Here is a 22,606-nt window from a genome sequence, read left to right on the forward strand (position 1 = left end):
TCTACTTAGAGAGCACATGCATCAGATAACTGGAAAACACCTCAAGAGAGTCACTAACAAGTGACAAATGAAGGCAGCCCAGGCAGCATAAGCAAACGCTGAAGTGCATTCACAAAGGCAAATGTTGGCTAGAATAACAAAGCCTCTTTGCTTCTATCTGTTTGGAAATAAACATGATCACCGTTGTATTGTATTAGGAAGCAGCAAAGTCTTTCCCTGTTCATTGACAGATCAATTAGAATGGCCTTCCCCAGTAGTAATACTCACATGATTGATCTCTAGAAGCAGTTTGCTAATAATGGTGAGCTCTAACAAATGTATACTACTCTAAGCTTGAGATGAGTAATCTTTAGTCTCTGCATAGGAGAAAAAGGAAGGCCATGTCCCACGTAAGCCAAAGATCTGACGCAATAACATTGATTGCACTGATAACCAGCCTAACAAAATTATTCTGTTTCTTGCAGGTGTGCTTGGATAAGGTAGAATAGCACCACACAAATAACAGAAATTTCTAAAAGATACACACAAACACACACACACACACACATTGTGCAGTCAGGCTGATGTTAAAAATTTAATATTCCAGAAAACAAGATCTGTTTTGGTTTTCTTTCCAAGCTGTCAATAAATGCCCTTGAAATTCATCCTTTCCCTCTAAACAATTTCATGTCTTCTTAGGTTCAAAGTTGTCAGCCCCACACTTTCAAATTATAAATAGATAAAATTCAGTGTATGGAACTTCTATTTAGAAAAGGATTCCATTTCAAAGTGGGATCCTAAGAAAGAAATGGTAAGTAAGCAGACCAGACAGTGTGACAAGCCTTACCAGAGATTAGAATTTGGTCCACCTGCAAGAGCAGATGGTAATTCTGGACAGCTGCAGGAAGATGGGGAAAATAGTTTGAGAGCTATTGATTTATGTAATGATTAAAACCACCACCAACAACAATGAAACAGTATTTAGATGTTTATAATGCACTTGAAAATTTTTTCAGATTTTAGGTTTGTAAAGTTAAGGAAGCACATCAGCCCAGCAATCTCGATAAGACTCTGTTGTCAATATTTTATACCTGAATCTTTATCTAGCCCTATGTTCTCTTTTTCCACTATATAAATCTCCGTAACAGAGAAGAAACACTAATAATAATTGAAACATGTGTTTGACTAACATAATTACAAGAAAGCATGAAACAAATTTATTTGTATTAGATTCCAGATGTGAAAGACAAGGGTCACTTCTTCCTCAATTTTTAATACTTCCAACAGTTAAAAAGTATATTGAATAATGGATTTGTTACTGTAGCAAACTAAATACATAAAAATGGCAAAAACAGATTTGGTTATATTTTTCTTATAAATTCTCTGTCCATAGCTCCATACATAAAACACCACAAAATTTAATATGAAACCTCAGAGAGCAGAACTATATGTATAAATAAACTCTGAATTCTACTAGTTTGGGTTTCTTTAATATAAATTTCGAATACAGGCAAAATCTCTTCTCAGCCTTGTCAATGTTCCTGACATTAACACAGATACTATTTTTATTTTAAAACCTAAGATCTTTTTGGAAATTACAAATTAACTTCTTTACATTATTAATGTCTATTAATGGTTATTATGCATAAAAAACTTTCTAAAATACTGCTTTCTGGAGAATCAAAAAGCATATAAGATACAAATCAATTTTCACTGCAAAGTAAAGGAGCTGTTACAGTGGAGGATTCCTGGACTGAATGTCAATATTATGACATAGTATGAGTGTGTTTCATGTTTGGTAATTGCAATCATTGTTGCTTCTGTTGTGGTCCTCCATTTACAATGCTTGGTGTCAGTTTATTTATCTCTTGTAAAAATAAAATACAGTGTGTGTGTGTGTGGTGTGTGTGTGTGTGAGAAAAAAAAGCATATAAGATATAATATTACAAAATATTTCTAAAGATAGTGCATGGCAAATATCAAGTTATGAATTCTTCTACAGATTTAATTGAGTTCTTAGAAGTAAAAAGGAAATAAGTTTAGAAAGTCTTTCCCCAAAGAGGTCAAATTCAACAGTAAATGTCATGCCAGATTTAAAGTAAATGAAAAATATCAAATCAAAGTTTTCACAATAATTCATATCTATCTTCTCCTAACCATGCTTTTACATGTTACACATTTTGAGGGCCTGCAATTTATCAAACTCTGGGACAAGAGCTAGGATCTTATTAGATGCATATCTTTCTATGGAAAAGCTCACATTCCATTGAGCATTGATTTGAAGAATATTTATAGTCCACAGGTCCCTAAAACACATTTATATGAAAAATCTTTATTTAAATATCATCCCTATTATTTTATGTAGCTTTTGTTCCAGTATGGAAAAATGTCTATACTGCTATAAACAAAGACTGTATTAAAAGGATATATATGCGTTAGCAATTTTCAAATTAAAAGTACATGATTTACCTTTTGCTCTTCCACTGGAAAGACCACCCAGTAAGCAGCCAGACCAGCAAAAGGGCTGTAGGGGATGCCTTTTCCCTCCACTACCCACATTGGGGATATCACTCTTTTGCCGCCCTCTCCCCGCTAGTCCTGCAGCCTGAAACCAAAACCGACCTTTACTGGTTCTCTCCCCCACTCTCCAGCCCACAAGAGTGTCAGCAGGAGCCTCCCCCCATCTCTTCAATCAAGCACTCTGGGAGGGGCTTCCCTGGTGGCGCAGTGGTTGAGAGTCCGCCTATTGATGCAGGGGACGCGGGTTCGTGCCCCGGTCCGGGAAGATCCCACATGCCGCGGAGCGGCTGGGCCCGTGAGCCATGGCCGCTGAGCCTGCGCGTCCGGAGCCTGTGCTCTGCCACGGGAGAGGCCACAACAGTGAGAGGCCCGCGTACCACAAAAAAAAAAAAAAAAAAAAAAAAAGAACTCTGGGAGAAGCCTAGAAATCAGATGTAGGAGAGACACTGCTCCCACAATAGCAGAAAGAGCTGTGTTCCCCCAAATCACTCAGAATGCATTTCTGCAGAGAAATTGACACCCAGGTATGTAACTCCTTAATTATTACCAATAATTCAAGTACTTTCAGGTCAACTCAGCTTTTGTGACTCAGCAAAGAAAAATAAATATTATCCAAGAAAACTGTTCATAAGTTGAGGATATCTTATATGCACATAGAGGGGCAAAGAAACTGGAATGTTTACATGTGATACTTGTTTATCCAAGAGTTGTCTGAGAATCTAGTAACTTCTAGGCATGTACATTTGCTAATACATAACTCAATTAAATGTCTTTATTCTGCTCTCCATTGCCTTTTCTATTTTTAAGGATTGCCTCTTTTGGAATTACAGACTTCAGTCCCATCCACCCCCCAAAAAAATTAAACACGAGGAGGGGGAAATCCACTGCACACAATCTGTCACTCACATGGATGACACCTGATCATGTCTCTCAGTATTCTCCTTTTCCTGAAGGCCCAAATCCCAAAAGAACGAATTCAGCCAATTCCATTACAAACTGTAATTACTTCCCAAGGGGCTGAAACACCTATCCAAGTTATCAATTCTCTCCTCACGTAATAAATATACATATATATGCACTAGAGCTTAGAACTGAAAAGTAAACTCTTCAAAAATAGTTTCCTCCAGCAAGAGTTTAATTATACCCTATTTGGTTTTTGTTTTTGTTGCTGTGGTTTTTGTATTCCTTAATAAGAAAATAAGCATCTTAACAGTCACTATGGGTCTGGGAAAACCAAATCTCCTCTGAATAACTCCAGGTATTTAAAATGCTACCATTTTTATAATTCAAGACAGAATTTGGACTGAAATATATAACTCATGAATTTAAGTTTTGTTTTCTATTATATTTCTAATTACTTATTCAGTTAGGATGTGGGATGGTGTGCATTAATGCTGCCAGGAGCATTATAAGAAAATGCTGAGTGAAAGACCTAAAAATCCTAATTCATTAAAAGTTACCCCCCAAAGATATTAGGGTTATGCTACTAACTAGTGAGGACCTCAAATTATTGAACTGAGAAGAGTAGAAATAGAAAAACCTTTAAAGACTAGTGTTACCATTTGTTTTCTCTTTCACTTGGTTCTAAATCCTTGAATAATTAATCCAGTAACTTAATAAATGCATATGAATCCACCACCTCTCTTCTCTTGCAGTTTAATTAGATGATTGACTTCAGGCATACTATAAATTATAATGACAATTTAATTACTTCTGCAATGTGCACACTTAAAAGATTTATAAACAGGAAGAGGACAGCCCAGTGCATTGAAAAGAGGCACACCAAACCAACTGAAGCACAACCCAGGCAGATGACAGAGGCAGACGATTTCTGGAAGAGAGTTGAGCCAGAAGGGGTTTCTCATGCCTCAGTAAACAACTACTCTATTGCCTTATGATGAGCTCTGAACAACCTACACAGGATTATCTATAACCTTAACTGTCTTTACAAGGAAAGAGTTAGACCTCCCATGTTTTGTGTGTGCCAGCTGGGCCACTGAGCCTTCCCAAGAAGGCCTCCTCTTGCAGTGAAAAGGCACAGACCTCCGAGAGAGTCAGACCTTGGTTCAAATCCTTCCTCTGCCGTTGGCCACCAGTGACTTTGACAAAGGTAACTCTGGGCTTCAATTTCTTCAATTTGTAAAGTGAGGAAAACCCCTAGTTTGCAGGGCTGTGATGGAAATTAAATTAGATAGACAGCAGGGTGCATTGGTTAAGAGGCATACTCTGCCTCTTATTACCTCTAGAACCTTAAGCATGTTATTTATTCTCCTTGTGCCTCAGTTTCCTCATCTAGAAGGTGGAAGTAGTAACAGTAACTGCCTCAAAAGCTTGTTGGAGAACTAAATAAGTTAATACAATTGGCCCTCCATATCCATGGGTTCCACATCTAGGGATTCAACCAACGGAGGATTGAAAATGTTCTGAAAAACATTCCAGAAGGTTCCAAAAGGCAAAACTTGAATTTGCTGCACACTGGCAACAATTTACATGGCATTTACATTGTATTTACGATGATTTACCTAGCATTTACAATGTACTAGGTATTATAAGTAACCTGGGGCTGATTTAAAGTATAAAGGAGGATTTGTGGTTATATGCAAATACTATGCCATTTTATATATGGGACTTGAGCATCCACAAATGTTGGTATCTGCAGGGATCCTGGAACCAATTCCCCAGTGATACTGAGGGGTCACTGTACATATAAAGCACTCCCACCTGGCACAGAGTAACTACTCAGTAAACGTTAGCTATTAATAAGTCACTGAGCATAAACATTGGCACGCACTTCCTTTTCCTCAACCCCCAGCCACACAGATATTTCGGCAATAAAGTTCCTGAAATTCCACGTCGCTGTGAAGCTTTTTTTCAGAATTAGGTAAGAGCTAACTCCTTTATTATCTTTGTCCAATGTATGTGTATATCCATATCAAAGCACCTATCTTTAATGTTAAGTATTTCGTCTGGGAGGCTGTCTTTGTAAGGCACCTATAGCCTAATGAATCAGTATATGCCATCAGTTACTTAGAAAACATGTAGACAATCTCAAAAGCAGTATGTATTCTGATGTTAATGACAGTGAGAAGAATTACTGGGAGGTCTAATATGTAAACCTGTCAAAGGGCTTTCTTTTTATCTTTAAGGTAAGTCTCTCCCTTAATTGATTTGACCATATGAGGATTTCATTTTACCCCAACAGGATTAAAGAACAAGGAGAGGCAGCCCATCATGGCTAATTATCCCTTTCTAACTGCTACTAAAAACATAGTTTCTCTTTCCCCTGAACTGTGTTTATAAAAAGTGGGAAAAAAGATAAAAATCTGGCTACAATTTTTTGATGGGGATTTTTAGTTCTCTTCTCTGCCCTCATGGTAAACTGGAAAATGGGAATGATGGAAGATGGGGAAAGGTGAGATCCAGTGGGTTATGAGAAATCTTAGATAGGACTATACTAAGTACAGTATTCCTAACCAGCTCTAGTAAGTGTGGTGTTAATATTCTTCTAATAAGCAACTGGATATATGCCTTGGCGTAAATATTTACTTTAATCAAAATACATTTAATTAGAAAGCATCATTGCCCACTTACATCAGAAAACATACATTTTACTCTTTGGCTATTATGTATTTTCATTTGTCCTCTTTTAAAATGTTGCATGCTATTAAGAATCAAGCTTTATGTTAATAACTTTATAGAAAGGCTGCAGCCAAAACTAATGAATATTTCACACTAGTGAGTATTTCTTATTGTACAAGTCAGACAATCGTATATCCGCAAACAGTTCATTAACTGTCAGCAGTGCCTATCGCCAGGGCATCCAAGCTACTGTACATTTGGTCAAAGATGAAACACATATCTGGCTTTATCTGCCTTCTACAAGCCAGTTGTTATCATCACAGATTGACTGCAACAGATATGCTTCTGAAACACAGAACCTGAACACAGCATCTCTGATTCTTCCTCCACCCACTTCTCTAACAGCCTTGGTCAGCAACAGCTGCAGCTGATACATTACTCTACTTGTTTAAGAACATGGCATAAATATAGAGATGAGATGACATAAAGCTGTGAATACTGGACATAGCTCTTATAAAGTTTTCCTGAGCTAGTTAGAAAAAAAATAAGCTATGTGATGAAAGGATTTGTATGTGCTATCAGTTACTCAGAAAACATGTGGACAAAAATATGCTTTCAGTAATTAATACATGAATAGTGGAAGAGCAGCATGCACGAGTTGCAAGGCACCCTAGTGGTTTTAAGACAATAAAAATTCCAACAGGATCCCATGTGAAATTCTTGAAATTTTGTGCTAGGTCATTTCTGTCTATGTTCTTATTTTGAAAAAGAAAAAGAAACTTCCAACAGTCTCAGGGTCACCCATCTGAATAACCCAACTTCAAGTCTTATATATTATCTTGTACCTCTAATTGGCACAATTAGCAACAGAAAGGAAACATATGTCTATAATCTTAAAACTAGAAAGACATCACACTGCAAGACTGCTGTGTCAGTAATTTCCGTTTTCAAGAGTTACACAATGCTTAAACAATAGTTACCCTACTGAGCCACAGTTCACTTAACCTCACAGTCTGGCTGATGACTGATGAAGGGTCAAGAGGGTAGCAGACTTTGGGTGCACAACACTTCAATCCTTTATCAAAGATGGCGAGAGGCCATGTACTGTAATAACGGAACAAATACTTCCTTTTACCCTACAGTCCATTCCTTCCTCTGATTGGCTAAAGCTTCAGTTCATGGTTCACAAGAACAAAAAATATGTTCTATCCTTAACAAAACACATTTTAGAAAGCAGTCATGTAATTCCTGGGCCAAGTGAAATGTCTGTATCCCTACGGGAGTTAATAGCCAGGTGTATCTATGTGTCTCCTTATGCTAAAACATCCACTAAAAAGTCCATAAAGGGGTTTCTGAAACTAAACTTCAGCACCTTTTGCACAACTGCTTCACTGAGGCACATGCTCATCTGTAAAGGCAATGAAGCCTTTCAGTATGTGCACGAGGAACACATAGAATGTTCTTATCAGAGAGAGCATTTAATATGTGGCAAACCACACTATTATTTCCAGTTATGTGAAGCTAAGAAAAAGTCATTGTTATAAATTAATTCAGAATCAAAGGGATACATCTACTTTGAGAGAAAATGAGGAGACAGAATATGCAAACATCTGGAATGCTGGTAAATTGGATTTGTCATGGTAACTCAGAGTTCATAGAAAACGTTTCAATGCATATTGAAGAAAAGTCTTATTTTTTCATAACTGATAAGTGCAGCTTATTGCCTCTATAAATATAGTATTTTCCCCTTTTTGGTATGATTCTGAACATCCATTCAAAATTATAAAATAATATAGATTTAGGCAAGGTAGATGATTTGAGCATATATTGAAAATCCTAGATCAATGCTCCTCGACTGAGGATGATTTTGCTCTCTCAGGAGCCTTTCACAATGTCTAGAGACATTTTTGATTGTCAAGACTGGGAATAGGGGGTACTGTTGGTGACTACTGGTGGGTAGCCAGGGATGCTACTACACATCCTATAATATACAAAACAGCCTACCCACAACAAAGCACTGTCCAGACTCAAATGTCAACAGTATCAAGGTTGAGAATACCTGGTCTAGATGCTGCTTAAAAAAACAGTCACTGTTACCTACCTCTTCTCTGAAAACTACAGTGCATATAGATCAAACAAAAGGATTATTGCTATCAAAATGTTAATGCATAGAAACAAATTTATTTATTTGACAAACATATTGTATCAACTATATATAAATTTCTTATTCAGAGGAGAAAATGATTTCATAAAAATAATGTATTTAAATATACTAAAATCAATTCAATCTCTACTCGTTAGCAAGCATAAATTAATTCTTCCAATTTTAATTTGTTCTCAATGTTTTTAAAATTCCAGAGCACTCTACTGAATTTTCCCTCATCACTTGATTTTTAATATGACAAATAGGACCACCAGCATAAGGAGAAAATCGAACTTTAAAGCTGTGTTTAATCTTAGAACCCGCCCCCCCAAAAGTAAAATACATATTATATAACAACCACCATTTAAAAATGTACACTTGAACCGACTCACAATCAGAAGACTTACTTAAATCAAACTAAGGTTTAGATTATATATGTTAGTAATTTCAAGTTTATCAACACAGTGACCCCAAACAGGCCTAGGTTAAGGTGTATGCATACTGCTAATCTTGCATCGCTTGTGTCTGACCACTCAATAGGCGTTCATTCCCTTCCTCCCTAGCAAGAAGGACAGACTGACAAATTCTCCCATAGAACACCAATTCGAAATGGCCCTTCAGAGAAATGAAACACAATCGTCACACAGAGGCCAAGAGGAGCTAGGGGACACTTACAACCCTAGCAGTGGCAAGACCAGCCCTGAACAGCGGTGGGTTAGTACTCTGAGGGTCACAGGAGGAGACGCCCCTACCACCAGATCTCCACCAATACCCTCCCCACAGGTCTGCAGCAGCATGTGACCCTCTGCTCCTTTGGGCTTCAGCACCAAGGTTATCATAAACATTTGTATACAGCAGAGAAGGACCATGTCCTGCAAGGACATTACCACCCAAGTCTAGGACTTCTGCTTTTCTGACCTCCCTGAGCCCCTTTCTGGCTACTTGTCTGGGAGCCAGTCAAGGAGTATCTCCGAGGCACAGTTCCCATTTCTGTAAAATAGGGGTTGTTGTGAGGATTGAAGGGAAGATATATATATAAGAGAACTCTGTAAGCTGCTGAGTACCGTAAAGCACATGGGTTTGTGTCTAGGAAGGGCTACCCCAGCCCCGCACCTTCCTTCCTGTTCCTCCATGTGCATCCTCTGCTCTAACCACCCCTCCTCGTCCCTTTCTCTTCCTCTCAAGACACAGAGCATCAAACTCAACCAAATTCCATCAAATAGAGCCTAAAACAGTATAAGAAATGGTACATGTCATCACTTCAGCACAGAATTTTATTTCCTCTTTAATCTATATTGAGTGCAAACTACTCTAGATGCATTATTCCATTTGAGCTTCATAACAACCCTACCGTGTAATGAAATTATCCCTATTTTAGAGTTTAAAAAACGGAGGCACAAAGTGATTAAAAGCTTGCCCAGTTTTCACCCAGCTAGAAATGAAGGAATCAGGATGAGAAGCATGACAATTTAATTCCAGACCCTGCACTCTTAACCACTACCAAGAACAGCCTCTCATTTTAAGAATAAAGATATTTATAAAAACCAAGTATCAGTTTTATGAAGTGAGCCTCACGGTGTGCGGATAGCCAAACAACGCACAATTACCACACAATATAAATAGACTGAATCTTTTCCCTTCATAAACCTCCCCATCACCTCTTTTCTCTGACAATCTCACAATCTCAGTCAGGACACCAATAGCAGGTCTGGTGAAATCAACATTTTGCCTACGACAAGGTCCCATCAGTGAACCAAATTTTCTTAAGCTCAAGCAGAAAGTAGCTTCTACATTGGGATAGTCACAGTCATCTCTGACATTGCAGAAGTGAAGTATGCTTGGTAGGACAATGCAGTGATTACATGAAAACAATAACAACAATGATAATAACAATAATAATATACACTTATTCACAATACCTCCCAGCTTACAGAATGCTTCCTTATACGTTATCTCCTTAGATCTGGATCATCCAGCCAAGAGTGTAGGAGAAGGTTTGCAAGAATTGGAAGGAAAGGGCTTCCCTGCTGGCGCAGTGGTTGAGAGTCCGCCTGCCAATGCAGGGGACATGAGTTCGTGCCCCGGTCTGGGAAGATCCCACATGCCGCGGAGCGGCTGGGCCCGTGAGCCATGGCTGCTGAGCCTGCGCGTCCCGAGCCTGTGCTCCGCAACGGGAGAGGCCCCAACAGTGAGAGGCCCGCGTACCGCAAAAAAAAAAAAAAAAAAAGAATTGGAAGGAAAAAGGCAAGTCAAGTGTCAAAATAACCAAGGAGAGAACTACTTTCTGAAATTCCCAAGGTTCTTGTTTACTCAAAGGTCAGAAGTGCAATTTTGGAGCTTCTGAAGGGCTGGAAAAGAACACATATCTTGTGATTTCAGATAATTATGAAAATTCTTATTTTCTTTTTAAGGAAGATAATAAAACAAAAGTTTTATAAAAGAAATTCTATCTGCATCTTTATATTGTGAATTAAATCCTAAAAATACAAAATTTGTCTTATGCAACATCGTATGCAATACAGCGGTCCCCAGTGTTTTTGGCACCAGGGACCCGTTTCATGGAAGACAATTTTTCCACAGATGGGGGCTGGGGGGGGGGCGGTGCGCCAGCGGTTCAGGCGGTCACACGAGTGATGGGGAGAGGCAGATGAAGCTTCACTCACTCACCCGCCCGCTGCATACCTCCTGCTGTACAGCTCCATTCCTAACAAGCCGAGGACCAATACTGGTCTGCAGCCCAGGGGTTGCGGACCCCTGATGTAATAGACTCATAAACTAAAATCATAGAAATACGTAATTGTAATAGTAACATTGCATATGTTTACATTAACTCCCTTTTGGGCCCCTCCATTTTGATCTCTTATCTCCCCAGTACCACCACCTCCTGAATGGGTACAAATGACTACCTTGCCAGAAATGATTTACCTTTGCCTGTGGAGCCCCAAGCCTCCAGTAGGACTTTGTACATAGTGGGAACTCAACTAAGGCATGGACTGGTGAAGTGATGGAAATTAGGCATTAACCCACTACTATAAAGTAAATAATCTTTAAAAATATACTGTTGAAAGCAAACAGACAAGCAATCCTAAACTCAGCTGAAATGCAACTTTGAGCAAAAGCAAACAGCAGATTTAATGGTAGTGCAACAAAAATGCTCCTTTTGAATTTGACAGCTCCCAGTCATTCAGGTTCAGTCTTATGCACAGGGAGCAGTCCTCTAAAACTACTGTGGTATCTTCTGAATCACTGCCATTACCGGAGAAAACCCCAGGAAGTGGTTTGATTGAGTAGCCGGACCAGTGCATAGGTATTACCTGATGTCTCTCACATATACACACAAGTCGGTAACAATGGGGACATTGTGAAACCAGGAATAACCTTCTCTTATCTTCAGTAGTTTGGGAAATCATTTCTAACCCAGTGAGTATATAACTTGGGAACAAGTCAAATGGTTAATTATTCACTGAGAGTTTAGTAATTAATCTGCTTTAGACCAAATACCGTAGAACCTGAAAAACATAAGGATGTCCAATGTCTGGAACAATGAGTCTTTGGAACCATTCCAAAAAAGCAGCAATCTTCCCTCAACAGTTATGACCCAACCAAGAACAAAGCCCGAGTGCGGGCAGTTGCTGGCAAAAATTAATCAAAATGGACGGTGATTTCATAAAACCTTTCAAACTCTATTTTAAAGTATAAGTTGACGGCTTCTCTTTTTGTTCAAGCGAACGTGTGGTGAAAGTCTCGCCACTACTTGGTGAAACACCAGCTGCTGATGAGCCTGGGGGATGACAAGCCGGTGAGCTCACCGGGAAAGGAAACCCACAGAATATCACAGAGTATCATTTAAAGAGCATTCGCGTCTCTACCTAAAAACAAAAGGAAAAAGTCCAAGTCATCCTACCAAAACAAACTAAAGAGATATTGTGATTTACCTAAACACATAGGTCTGAATTAAGTATTTACCCTTTCCCTGAAACTGAAGTCAGCCCTTTTATGGCCAATTTTGAGGGTTACAGTAAAATTCCATGCATTATTGGGTTTCTTCCTGGTTCATTTCCCATCCGACACTTTTCGGTGTGTTACCCCGATGGTTCCCACCCTTTTCGACTGAGACACCCTGAATCCACTGTATTCCCTATATTCTCTATATTCCCAGTCTCCTCAGCCCCGACCTCTGTAGGTATTAATTCCCTGAGGGATCTAACTGGGTCACACCAGCAGCCATAGGATACAATCCTTCCACCATCCATATCAGCAATGCTCCCCTAACAGGAAGAATTTGCAATGCCAATCCTAAAGCATTACACAGCAAACCTTTTTCCAGACACCACACAGCTTATACCCCAGCATGAGGTTGCTGTATAAGGACACAGAACAAGATTCTCCTGCCTTCAACAGCCCACAGTGCACCCAACAAGTGTTCTCCCAGCTCTCCCATGCAAAAGTACAGCAACCTTTTGGGAAATCCTTTGCATCTATTCACTAGGAAAAAAAAAAAATGGCTATTTACCCCAAACAAGATATTTATAGAAGCAGACTTTTTTTTTCTCATCTCTACTTTTCCAAAAGAAATGGATGTCTTGAAAACAAGCCGTTTATGCAAAACAGCAAATTCTGGGATAGACCAAGAATTAATCCAATCACAGGCATTATTTAGAATAATGCTCTTCACCAATAGTTGATGTACACAATGATTACCATGGGCTACTAAGTGCCATTTATGTTATTAAAAATTAATTTTAAATACTATCAGTGTATTTGACTGAATTCTTTGAAAACAGTTAATCCATGAATGGAATATATGATTACCCTTAATTTTGAGCACACATTTTCCAGCCACTCTGGATTAAGAGGAATTTACCATTTGTGTATACACACAATCATACAGCATTAGGTTTACACACGAAATGAAGAAACAAGCCTGTGATTCTCCCCAACACCGGCTCTTCCTGTCCTAGCCTACGGAAATTTGAAAAAACAGCCTCTAAAAAAACATAATAAATCAACATGTTTATAGCAAGAATAGATGAGGTGTTCCCTAGCGCCTGAATTTTTAAAAATTTGACCAGTAATTCTTCTACTTGCATAAGAATGGGTAACATCCTGAGTTACTGAGTTTTCAGGCATCTGGCCAACAGCAAAAAGCAAACACATTTGCACCAATCCCTGGGCAGTTAGCATGACTTCTGCTTGGGATGGGAGGACACACTGTACTTAAATTTACCCACTACAAATGGTTCCCCCTCCGCTCAGCCATTTGCTATTAAAAGAACCAAGCTGTTCCGAAGATAAGCAGGAAGTGGATATTCAAAATGTGTAGGTGGGATATTTTCATAGAGCTTCTCTAAATTCCTAATATCTGAACCAACCAAACCAAATTAAAAACCCAGCTCAAGCTTTAACCTCAGTTTATAAGAAAACAATGCCCATTTATTTCTCTTTTCAAATATCTATGAATATATATGTTTTAAAAACTTTTTTGTTAAGATTGCTTACAAGTGTTTGCAAAATATCACATATCATAAGCCTAAATGTCCATTTGCAGATTTTTTGTCTCCAGTTCAGGCTTAAAAAAGATACACCTATTTGGATGCTTTTTAAAAATGTTTTGTTCCAAGAAAATTAGAAAAACAGTCCAAACATTCTTACTGTTCTGAAATCAACATTTTGGGACATCATGCCCTCATTACTAAGTTATAAGGCATGTACTGAGTATGTGGTATAGGCTAGCACCATAATAGACGTCATGGGGGTTCAAAGTTATAACTATAACTTATAGCCCCATGCTTAGGAGCTAACCATCTAGTAGCACAGGCAAGACCCATAGACATAAAACAATTACATTCCTCTCTGAGGGGTACAGACAAAAGGAGAAAAAGGGAAATCCTTAAGGAATTTGTCAGGCACATTCAGGAGAGAAGCGAGTGAGCAAAGGCCTAAAGACCTGAATAAACACAGCCCATTTACAGGACATTAAGAAGGTAAGTGGGGCTTCCCTGGTGGCGCAGTGGTTGAGAGTCCGCCTGCCGATGCAGGGGACACGGGTTCGTGCCCCGGTCCGGGAAGATCCCACATGCCGTGGAGCGGCTGGGCCCGTGAGCCTTGGCCGCTGAGCCTGCGCGTCCGGAGCCTGTGCTCCACAACGGGAGAGGCCACAGCAGTGAGAGGCCCGCGTACCGGGGAAAAAAAAAAAAGGTAAGTGGACTCCATCAGAAGGCTGAGACATGAAGAGAATTAAAACTGTCTGGGTAGGACAGGTTCGGAAGTCACCTGTCCAAACACCTTTATTTAATAAATAAGGAACTGGGCTCAAGGTGGTGAACGAGTCCACAAAAACTTGGACATGCCCACTATGCACTATTTACTCTGCTGGGCACTGAGATGCAGAGGAGCGTGGCAAAATGTCACTGACCTCACAGAGTCCAGAGTGGGGAAAGTCATACAAAAAAACACATAAACAATTAAATTGATCATTTCAGGTTCTGATAAGTTCTATCACAATAGTGTGATATTGGGTGCATTGCAGGTGGAGAGAAGAACTCCTCAGACTTGGGTCCCAGATGGCCTGTCCAAAGAAGGAATGTTGCAGGTGAGATTTCAAGTAGGAAAAGGAGCCATACCTCAGAAGATGTGGCTTGACCACATTCCAAGCAGGAAAAACAGTAAGTGCAAGACCAAGCAAGGAGGCGGGGGTTAGCAAGTTTAAGGAATAGAATGAAGGCTGAACGTTTGGTTGAGTCTCATAGGGGATGGGGAGAGTAGAGGGAGATGTGCTCAGAATGGCAGAGCCCTGCGGGCCATGGTGAGAAGCTTGCATTTTATTCTAAGGGTAATGAAAATATACTGGAGAATTTGTAGCAAGGGAATGCGTTATACGATTTATACTTAATAGGCTACTCTGGGGAGTGCGGGGTCAGGGAAGTGAGCTAAGAGTTTTTGCATGAGACTAGGCCAGATGCTGGTGGCTTGAACTGAGGCTATGGCAGAGAAGACAGTAAGAAGACCTCTCATTCAGCAGTTATTTTGGAGAGAGAGCCAAAGGACTCGCTGCACTGAATGGGAAGTCAGAGGGAAGGAGATGAATTCTGGAATTTGGGCCTGAGCAATGGCGGGGGGGGGGCATGGTGGTTCTACTTACTGAAATGGGCCAAGTTCGGTGTGGGAGCAGAGCTGTTGCAGGGGGACATTGATAGCTCCTTTCTGACTTTCCTAACTTTGAAATGTCCATCGGACTGCCCAGGGCACATATTAAGGAATTATTTAAGTCAGGAACTTAGAAGACCCATTCATAGATATAAAACTTTGAAAATTACCAGCATATAGATGATATTTGAAACCATGCAATTATTGATATCTGCTAAAGAGTTTAGATAAAGAAGATAACTGGATTTAGGACACAGCCACGGGGGACTACAACACTTAGGTGAAGGCCAGCAAAGAAGACTGAGAAGGCAAGGCAGACGAAGAGCTGTGAAAGTGTAGGATCAGGGAAGCTGGGAGAATCAAGCATTTCATTAAGGAAGGTGATGGTCAACTGCTCCAAACACTGTTAAGAGTTGACTATAGGAAGACAAAGAATGACACCACTGGCTTTGACAAGATGTACGGAAGGTGAACTTGAGACTGTTAGTAGAAACATATAAATCTGAGGAGTGTTGATGAACAGTCATGTTTCCAGGCCCAGCAATTTAAAAGCAGGTGTCTGGACTCCACGCCCTATGCTATTTTTTGTCTCTAAGCTGCCTCTCATCTTGTAAATAATAAAGACCCCCTGAGGAATTCTGAACCAGAAAGAGGGGTGCTCTGAGAGAGTTATGGTCAAGTTAACTGGACCATGTACAAGATCAATTTGAGGTGGAAGATGCCATGGTCTCCAGCTGCAGGGTGATGACAGCCTGCATTGGCGGGGCAAGAATGGAGGTGAATGGGCCACAGGGGCAGCTCTAAAGAAGTGAGAATGACTTTAAGCTGAGTGCCACTAATAGTAAAAGTCATTTAACAAGGTAGGAGAAAAACAATGTGGTAATATACAAAAAGGCTAAGTAAGCCCTTTAGAAAAATTCTATTATAGATATGTCACGTGACATCAAGACTGGCATAAAGATATCTACAAAATATCAATTTTCCATATTTTTGTTCTTCTCATCAAATATTATAATCAGGCTTCTTTTAGTTTTGCTAATACTTTAAATAAAATATAAGTTAGTCTACCTAACCATCTTTTACCTTATTGTACAGTCCAATTATTTTTAACCAAGAGTGTCCTCTTTAATTATTCAATTTTTATTACCTGGCCAGCTAATTGTAACTAAGGTCCAATGAAGAATATAAGGTCACAATATAAGTCAGTATTTCCAACGAGTACCTTTAAATAAAACTTCAAAAAATTACCTAGAAGGTAAATAATACAACATTAAGAGTTCAGAATTGAAATTCCGTTTCAGAAATATTTCCATCCAACACTATTTAGAATGTACATGTCTTGTCGCCTCCCTAAAATGCTTTACTACCCAAGTTCAAACTGTATGTCATTCCAGTATTTTGTATATCATAATACCTTTGGTAAAATTAAAGTAAAGGGAAAAAAATTCAGAGTTTAGCAGTTGAATCCTTCATATTCCTACTCCCATACCTTTACTGGCCTTTTAATTCCAACATATGGAAAGCATTAGAAAAAAATTAAGAGATACATATCTCAGCCTCCTGAGAAGTATGCTATCGTTCCAAGGAGGAATGTACTATTACGAGGGGGTGGAAAACAATGAGGACTCTAAAATACTTCATTTTCCAAAAAAGTATTGCAACTATTCTTCCTAAGCTTTTGTCATTGGAAAGATGATGCACCCTTCATCACAGAAACACAGCTTAAAGGATTCAGGGTCACAATTTCCAAACAGACTCCAGGATTTGTGTGTGTGTGTGTGTGTCTTAAAGTGGAGCCCTCAAGGCAGTGCAACACTCTTGCAATATATTATTTAGCTAATCCTTATGCATGTATTTCCTACATCAGTTTTTATAGGAGTGGAGGCAATTCTTGATATTCTAGACAACTGTCAGGCATATTTTTTTAATTTCATTTAAATTTCGAATACAGTAAATTGCCTCCCCAAACTGTCAAAATCCAAATCACATTGGCTTCAGTCCAATGAGAAAATGATGGAAACAGAGTGTACTCTAAAATCACGTTAACAGACTCACTAATCATTGCATTCTAACAAATGTTCCTGATTTTAACAAGTAGTTCAAAGCACAGCTCTACCTCCTTCTGTATACAGTATTTCCCAGAACTATTCATGTCTAAATGGTAACAAATCTATACATTCATTAATATAACAAATAAGAATACATTTTTAAACAAGTTTTCAGACCATTACTTCCTCTGGGTGAAAAGGCAAACTGTGCTTCAGTGACACCTTATTGGAGAGAGAGCAGTCAAAGGAGGAAGAGATGGTCCTGCCAGCAAAGGACCTCCATAAACCACTGCAAAGTCAGTGACAACCCTCTCTACAAGTCCCATGAGACAAGCAGGCACTAAGGATGACATCAGGGAAGTGCAGAGTGTTTTCTGTGCGTCCCCAGATGTCCTGGCAGGAGACAGTCTTTTCCCGGTCTAAGGGAAAACCAGCCAGGAAATGTGTCTCCATTGACAACTCTAGATCACAATTTCCCAGCGGTTCTCAGCAGATAGAACAGGGACTGCAAGGATGCCGAGAGGCCTCAGCATACTCCTGCTGGAAGGGAAGGCACACCGACCACCTTGTCACCCTAATTACAGAAATCACAGGGTTAGAAGGGAGATGGGGCTCCACAGGCAAGGTGAGGCCATGGTGTGGTACAAAGCACCTTGAACTTGAACTCAGAAGCCCCTGATTTCTATTCCTGGCTCTGCCATTCATGAACTCTGTGACTCCGGGCATGTCATTTAACCTGTCTGATCCTCTGTTATGTCATTTATGAATTTAGAAAGAGCAATAGCTGTCCTGTACACCATATGGGTTTTGTAAGAACTCAGTAAGGTTATGTATATGAAGCCCTGGGTGAATTATGAAGTCTTGTGAAAATGGACATTTCTCATTTTATGGAGGAGCACATCCTTTAAACTGTAGGCAATGGGTAGCCAGTGAAGGTTCTAGATCTTCACAGTAACCTATTAAAAATGGTATTTTAAGAAAGTGAGCCCTGCAGCGGACTGAGAAATGAATCACAGGTAGAGTAACTTGAGTCAGGAGTAGCATCTAGAAGGCTGTAGTAGATTAGACATGGCAAAGCCTTTCGAGGGTAGTGGTAGCTGAAATATACAGTAGGGGATTTTTTTTTTTTTTTTGGAAGAACACAAAAGTTGAGTATCAGGGATAATAACACATTAGGGATGGATAGTACATGAGCTACCATTAGGGTCAGCTCGGTCACTCAACCTTTTCAGCCCTCCACTAACATTCCAACTTTAACCCTCTTGGACCTTCTTTCTCCTCTATCTCAAACTCAGATTTCTATTGGCTCAGGCCAGACTCCTTTCATGAAATGTTTTTCACTTCCCCACAGCTGGAGAGGAGGCTCTTTGCCCTCCTGTTGGCTTCTGGCCCCTTAATCTCACCCTTCCCAGGCCTTTGGACTTCAGCTGTTTGGGCAACCACGGACCACAGAGTCAGACATTTCAGTAACACCCTCACCAGCCTCCTACAGTGTCTTCTCCTCACATCCCTCCATCTTCCCACCCCGACCCCCCTCCTAACCTGGCTCACCCCACAGGCTGCTTCTCTGTTTCTCTGGGTTACTTGGAAACACCAACAGAAGTCACTCAATCGTGCTACGTGGGCAGAGATCTCTGGTTTCCAAAGACTTCTTTGAGGACAAGGACAATGTCTGGTTCACTACTGTATCCACAGAAGCTAGCACAGGGCCTGGCATACAGAACACCCTCTATATATATTGAACGAGTAAATTTGATAGTATTTGGAAACTCTATAGTGCATCTCTCTTATTTACTTTTTTTTCTTGTCTTCCATCTACCCTCTCACTGTTCCTCTCTACTAGATTCTGTTTTTCTTCCTGTCCCCCAAATAAGACTATTTCCCAGGGTTCTAAAGTCGGCTCTCTTACATTCCCTTTTTGTTCTCTCTCCAACAGAGATCCATCCCCACCAACACAGGAGAACGTCGAGATATTTCAGACAATTATTCTCACTAGGACACAAATTCAAAACTCCTGCCAAGATTCCCATAACTTGAGGGCTGCTCCAGGAGGTCAAGCCTTGCCAAAAAAAACTGATTCCAGTGAAAAGGAACAAAGGTCAGAGAGGAATCGGACCCTCCCAGTGGGGACAGCTGAGCCTCAAGTGGGACTGACAGGCAGGTCTTTGCCACCAGACAGTCACCAAAGTGTCCTACATTAATGACAAAGAAGCCTCTTTTCTCAGGGATCGTTACTGCCTTTCAAAGTCCAGGCTCTCGGAGGCCCGAGGGCTTTACACCTTTAAAGGCACTTCGTGCCCTTCCTTGAAGACAGTCTTCCACATAAAACAGAAAGGTCTGCTTCAGTACTTCATTACAAATGAATGTAATGGGGAAAACGGACCCACTCTGCTTCTGCAGTTGGCCAAACCTGCCCTTTAGCCAACATGGCTTTGACTCTGACTACATCTTCAGGCAAAGTTCAGCCTACAGCTGGGTTCCATCTTGATTTCTCTTTCCCATCAATGCCCAGGCATAACTCAAAGTCACGATCATAATGGCAGGTTCCTCACACATCTATTGGACAGAGAAGTTCTATAAAATCAAATATGCCTTCACCCCAGTGATTCTGCCTTCTCTTATTAGGACCCCCTGCCTTCCTTGACCCACTGGGGCTCAAACCTCAGTCACCCCTGATGCGTCCAGCACCCAGTTTGGATAAAGCATGGGACACACACCATTTTCTCCCCATACTAGATTCAAGTTTCTTGAAGACAGAGGATTTTTACCTTATGCTTTACAGTTAAAAAGCGTAGGCCTTTTTCATGGTTGGCGCCATTTATTCTTGGTCTTTCTTAAAGTTATTCCCTCAGAAGGAAGATAAATTATTTATTGGATTATGCTATGTGGCCTTGTGAATACAGCTCCACTCACATAAAACTAACCTAAATAACAGAAGGAAACCATTTTCAATATGACCTTACCTAGTTCACACAGGAGTCAGACTGCAATTTTATAGAAAATGAGGCACTTGGCACAATTAGTTATTTAAATACCTGTAAGTCTCCATGTCAAGAATTTTTAAACATCCAATAAAAAATCTAAAGATTTGGAAAGGGAGATATTTTTAGATGAAATTCTGCAGCAAGTGAATGCTGAGAAGGTGAGTGTAGATAATTACAGCAACCTGTTTAAGACACAGCAAGAATTCCCCTACACAGGTTCTTAGAGGATATTCCTGTCCATCCCTTAGCTTTGAGAAAATTAGATAGTGTCATCTAACTTTAGTAAGTTAGAAGGATGCCTTTGATGAAAATTCTTAGACCTGAGTTCCATCATTTGTATCCAAAAATATAGCATCTGGGTTCTTCCTTTTATAGAAACTAGATCTTTCACACTAAGTGAAAAGAGTAGAATGAAATATTTCCACAAGAAATACACTTATCTCCATCCACTGTTGTCCAGAGTGATTTGCATCTACCACTGAGCTCCTTGTTCCTGCTCTATGAGCCACCATTCAACAGGAACCTCTACCCTGCTGACTCAGGTAATGATGTCTTGTAATAGACATCTGAGGACCTCACAGGGGATCCACACAGCAGTCACTGAAGGACACTGGCAACTTCTGTCCCAGGAGAATCAAGACAAAACCTTCAAAGCTGCAAACATTGCCCTACCTAATTAGCACAGTTCTGTTACCATTATCAGGGCTGCAGGAGGACTGGCCCCTGTCACCAAGCTCTCTCCTGACACCACACCTATGAGATCTGAGCCTTCCAGCTCCTAAGCCACAGCAGGAAAGTTCCAATGGAGAGGGCCTGCCCCTTAGCTGCTGTCAGCACAATGTGTAATTTTGGGTATAAAGCCCGTCAGTTTATCAGACCTCTCAGTCCTCATCTGTAAAATGACAACAGTAAAATACACAGCCTCTTGAAACTTGAAAAATCACTAAGAAGAATTCATAAAACTAAGGAATTCCTTCCATGCTGTTAACATACTAATTACATAGGTAAAAAGCGGAAGAATCATTTGCCAGATGAAATCTTTTTACACCCTCCCAGAATGAGCTATATATATAGGTCATTCAATTGTTCTGACACTTCCCTATAGGTATTATCCTAATTTTACATAATTTTGAGGGTTTCTTCTTTTCCTTGTGTAACACTGGAGTAATGTATCTATAAGAAGGTAAAATTAATTATCATAGCGCCTCAATGTTTTAGGTGGGTTTTGGGTATTTGCATCATCCCCTTGCAACATAACAAGAAACTTAGTGAAAGATCCCATATTAACCAGAAAACCCCACCAGCCGCACTGATCAAAGCCGATATGCCAGTCACTCCTACTACATTCAAATGTTCTGATCATCCATAAGTAATAAAAGTGTCTCCATAGAAACCAAGTATACAGCGGAATCCACTCACAGTGAACGGTCTGCTTTAACAAAAAGACTCCACTTCAAGGCAAGGTATTGCTCTACCTTAGATTTATACATCATCATACACTGATATCATTAGATATTACACCTTTGGAATTTCACAGTCTTGAAGACTGCAAAAAGCTCTGCACATAGAGAGAGGGGGAAAGAAAAGGTTTGGAAGAAAAGATTTGCACATGTAGTTACAAAAATACCAAAGCAGATTCCATGCTAAGTTCTGCCAAAAAGAGAGTAATTACTGTTGCCCATCAGCATGCAGCCTTGAAATTACATTCTCTTCTTCAAGCAGAAGCAGTCATCAAATTATCAAAATGAGGTTATCCTTTCTAAACTCAAATAGTTCTTACACGGAATAAGCACAATGCAATCAGCAGACAAGCAGCTATTTCCCTCCCACACAAACTATAATCTTTTGTGAAATATATTTTTAATGAAGAATACATAACCCTCCTACATGTTTGGTTCTGCTCTTACACTCCTCCACATAAAAGCATACATACATTTTAAAGAGAAGGAGAATTTTACAGCTTCTAATAACATCCCCTACAATGTAGGGCAAAAAAGAATCTTAACATCTGAGCAAACACCCAAATGTACCTTTTTCATATAATGTTACTTTTATGAAAGTAAAGCTAGTCACCAATGGCTCCTGGAGAAAGTATCATGATATGGAACATGAACAACAGATCTAACACTTTAATGATTTCTTTCGAATTAGATACATTATGAAGCCTTACCTCATTCAGCTACTAATGACTCAAAACTCACAGAGTT

The 22,606-nt window shown here is 39.8% G+C and overlaps 1 long non-coding RNA gene across 1 annotated transcript; it reads left to right on the forward strand.

Annotated features, from left to right (window-relative positions):
- The first annotated feature begins 3,676 nt into the window (after positions 1–3,676).
- On the forward strand, positions 3,677–10,776 carry LOC111166408 (uncharacterized). The gene is made up of 3 exons (XR_002642606.3): positions 3,677–4,609; positions 5,312–5,380; positions 10,183–10,776. It is a non-coding gene; the product is annotated as an uncharacterized LOC111166408 (long non-coding RNA).
- Positions 10,777–22,606: the final 11,830 nt, after the last annotated feature.

Source organism: Delphinapterus leucas, chromosome 12 (assembly GCF_059928025.1).
Source record: "Delphinapterus leucas isolate spDelLeu-1000000601 "Yukka" chromosome 12, BTC_Dleu_Yukka2, whole genome shotgun sequence".
Classification (NCBI taxonomy): Eukaryota; Metazoa; Chordata; class Mammalia; order Artiodactyla; family Monodontidae; genus Delphinapterus; species Delphinapterus leucas.